The sequence below is a fragment of the Rhagoletis pomonella genome, unplaced genomic scaffold, assembly GCF_013731165.1.
Source record: "Rhagoletis pomonella isolate Grant_MI unplaced genomic scaffold, Rhpom_1.0 Rhpom_scaffold_00001, whole genome shotgun sequence".
NCBI lineage: Eukaryota > Metazoa > Arthropoda > Insecta > Diptera > Tephritidae > Rhagoletis > Rhagoletis pomonella.
This window is the reverse complement of record NW_023458555.1, coordinates 13,048,696-13,053,332: the sequence shown is the minus strand read 5'-3', so window position 1 is coordinate 13,053,332 and position 4,637 is coordinate 13,048,696.

Here is a 4,637-nt window from a genome sequence, read left to right as displayed (position 1 = left end):
AAGCCAGCCTTTCGACATAAGCTACTTTTCCATACGAACACAGATATGCTTTAGCTTAAGGTTATATTTTTTGTCTTTTTTCTATCTAGATCCCGACCTCTAACCCTGTTCGCTCTAATTACATATATGTTATTCGGTTTTCCTTTATCTTCACTTTTAATTTTATACTCTAGCGATAACAAAATCGATAGTAACATCCAACAAAACATCGATAACTAAATCGAAGACAAGTTCGATAAAAATTTCGGCAGTAAAATTGATAATAACAGTGGTAGCAAAATCGATTAGAAAATCGATAAAGATATCGATAACATAGACGATTAAAATATCGATAACAAAACCGAGAAATAATCGATAAAAAAATGAATATAAAATATCAATAAAAAATCGATGAATAATCGATAGCAAAATCGATAAATTATGGAAAAATAATCGATAACAAGATCGATAAATAATCTATAACAAAATCGATAAATAATCGATAGCTAAATTGAAAATAATCGATAACAAAATCGATAATAAAATCGATAAAAATATCGATAACAAAACCGATAAAAATATAGATTATTATATCGATAAGTCCCGATAATCTCTAAAATCTCTTTTTTTTAGCATATCCGTTGAATTTTGCATGTTTTTTTTTATCGAAAAACACAATTTTTGAACAATTTTTTTAAGGTCAAGGATTGTGTGGCTCAATGGTAATATTTTTCCTTGTAAGGCAATACTTTTGATTCAGAAGGGTAAAAAATTTAATTAATACGTGCGCCGGGAGCTTTGATTTTTTTTTACTTTATTCAATCTACAATGGCCGTCGAGCGGTTGCCATGGAAAAGCTGGACCCTAATGGCGACCTTTTTTCGTATGCTGATTTATTTCCAGCATTGGCTCTTTCGGGTTAGATTATTATGGCTGTCTACGCAGTTAGATCCCACTAAGACTACTAAATTAAAGCTACTTTTGATTGCTTGTAGAAGAAGGAGAGGATGCGAAGGGAACTTAACGTTACAAACGTCAAAGCAGACCTGACATTTGTCGTCATTTGTATAAATTATAGCAACTTCCGTTAGGGTGATGACTTTTGCGCCAAAACTTGCTAAAGATCTTTATTTATTTTTAAGCTTATGATATTGTCTTTAAGACCTCAATCAATATGCAGAAATATTTTCAAATCTTTTCAATTGCTTAAATCGGCATAAATTTCATGCCTATTTTTTATCGCATACGATTATTATATCATGAATTGCTTAAGAAATGACGATATTCTATTCTTGAAATTTTCACAAAAGTATGCATGATATCAGCAATAAATTTTCTAAGACGTTTTGTCTATTTGTTTCGTATCACTAAGGCTGGCGTGCGCATTGAGTCATCGGCTATTTAACATAGCATGTCTTTAGAATTCGTATGTTTTTATTTTGTTATTTTTCTTCTTTTCCTACTATTTGCTAACTTATTCTCGAATATGCTCGCAGAATTTTGTACATTTGTAGTACATACATATGTATATGATATCACGCAAGTTTTGGCAAAAATGTAAACAAATCCTATTTTTATATACCTTACACAGTCTTAAGCAAATAATTCATATGCGATTTATTTGCTTACAAATAACGGGAGTGTATAGTTCAACCACCTTTTGTTTGACAAAATTTGCATAACTAAATTCAAAGGTTCACATTTTTGATTAAAGCCCAACTGAAATTGCTAATACGACACATACGAAATATGTAAATACGGCAAGGTAATAAGCTCTTCAAGATGGAAGATTTAAATACACAGTTTACCTGTGTGAAAATTATAGCTAAGCGACATTAAAAAAACGAGGAAGGTTATCAATTCGTCGGAATTTTATTTTTTATGTATCTATGTTACCACGTAAACCGTTTTCGCTAATTATTTAAGCTCGGAAAGTGAGCACCTTAAGGGTGATCCCGTACTAATTTCGATCATTGGATCATAAATAAATTAGAGGTAATACTAATTTATTATGTCGGTTTTTTTATAAAAATGTCTTTCAAGTTTTAAACTTTGTGCAATATTTAAAAAAATTCAACAAACTATCGTAAAAAATTCTAGCTCTCTTATTTAAATTTCCTAGAAATATTCAGTTTTGTAGCCCATTGAATTCTAGTAGAACAAAGTACAACTTTAGAATGGCTAGAAATTAAGGCTGGTTTTTTTAGAACTTTTTTGGTCCCATTTGCTTCCAAAAAACGAATAAACCCGATTTATTTTTATATGGCAGAAAAACGTAAAATCTTTGCGAAAAAATAATCTAAAAAATCAACAGTAAATTTTAGCTATTTGAAACTTGCACTTTACTCTACTAGAATTCAATGGGCTAAAAAATTGCATACTCAGAATCTTTCTAGGAAATCTAATTAAAAAATATAGAAATTTTTAAGAAGTTTGTTGAATTATATTTTAATATTTCACAAGGTTTAAAACTTAGGTTTATAAGGGTTTTAATAAGGAATAAAATACATATTTGTAAGAAAATAACCAAAATTAAATAACAACAAAAATAACATGTTAAAACTTGTCAAAATATGGTGCGGCTATAATTATTTCGACCACTGTAAGTCGCGAGCTACCAAGCGCCCGCCAACTACCGGTTAGACACTCCTCTTCTAGAGCATTTCTTCTAACGAGAACTCCAAAGGGAGAACAATATTAGTTTACAGTGCCTTTCATAGGCGCAGTATAACCAAGTTGACCATCTTTCAAAGTAGCTGCAGGCACGAGGAGATGGAAAGTGTTAAACAAAGTCCTTTGTCAACGCATCGGCCATGTAAAAACACCTTTTGAAAGTCTTCAGTAAATATCTCCTTCTCTGTTTAATTGACTTCGACTGTGTGGGCTTCAGGAGATTGGCAATCACTGGAAGCCAGAAGCAGTGGGTGCAGCATTTGGAATGAAATGGTATCCAATCATAACTTCGCACATTTGTTCAATATATTTACAAGACTTTTTCAAAAAATAAAAATATTTTTTAAATTTTTATTTTTATTTATTTATCTTTTAATTATTTAATTTTTTATTTAATTCTTTTTTTTTAATTATAAGTGGTTATTTGTAACACTTCAGTGATTCGCATATTGTGACATATAAACGCTTACGAGCACCACACATACATACATACTTACATACATAACCGTGACTAAATAGCCGCATGTTAGTTGGATGGTACATAACAACAAAGCATCAAAAGCGTCATTGTCAATAAATTCAACGTCACAGGTGACTAAGCAACAATTTGCTTATATAACACGTTCACCTACATACATACATACATACCAGTACCTAATCTGGGGGCTGCCTGCATAATAATAAATTGCGAATTATAACATGATCATAAAGTGTAGTCGCGCACATGCTCGTAAATAAAATCACACACATACATATGACAAAAGGGAAGCGTACATACATAAGTAGCAACCGAGTGACAGCAGTGGAACGTGAAATGCAACACATCAATCGGACGCTTCATCACTTCATCAGAGCATCGCATCAACACATCAAACACACAAATGGTTCGTGTTAGCGGCAACAGCTATGACACTTTATGACTTTACATGTGTGTGTGTGTGTGTGTGTGTGTGGGGGTGTGTGATTATGTGTATGTGTGTGTGTGTGTGCTTCTTTATCAACTGCGGCCACATCAATTGAAAGTAGGTACGACATTGTTGCCATCATCAGCATCATCACTACCTACCATCGTCACCTCTCCAACTTCGTGTGCATGTTCGTGCCGTTGGCATATCAGTAACAAATCACTGACGACAGCAGCCACAATTCAGCGGCTGACAACAGAGAGCTAGCTGCTATTGCATGCGGCAAGATTGTCGGGAGATTTCTAACAAAAGATTTGCATTTCGCCAGCTGGTAAATAAATAACTATATATACACACATGTGCAACAAATAAGTAACAACAACACAGCCGCAGGCAGGGATGAGGACAACAAAGCGCCAGCTGACACATTGACAAGATAATTTGAAGGTGTGCAACCTTAGTAGTTGTCACGAATTTATATGAAAATGCAAAAAAAAAGTGGTTAATATACCAAGCTAAATAAGCAGAGTAGGAGTCGGAGTCGGAGCCGAACGCGGATGCGCGAAAATATGGTTTAGCCTATGAAATTCGGTGCTAAAAACAAAGCTAGATTTGTACCCGCAAGAAAGGTGCAATGAAAATTAGAATCCTGTAAAGCAAGGGCTACCAAAAAGAGCTGAGTTCAAAAATAAGCTCTAGAACTTTTCTTAACTTTTTCTTAAAAGTGGCCATTAATGTTTTTGTATTTAAAAAGTGGACATAAAATTTTTATTATTTAAATATTGAACATATAAAGCTTCTGATAACAAGTAAGGTTATACCTACCTTTGAGAGTAAATAAGCAGACCAAAAACTGGGTGGTAAAAGGTGGACATAAATACCATGCCAATTTGTCTGAAGGTTACAATTAACCTTTTCTGATTTAGATGAATTTTGGTTACAACTTTTCTTTTATCATATAACGATGTTCTGCCAAAAGAAAAAACATTATTTGGAAAGTTCAAAATTTATTTTTAAATACCTCAAAATTAAATATAGTTACAAAAATGGTTGTCAACTCGTTTTAAAGTTGATATTTTG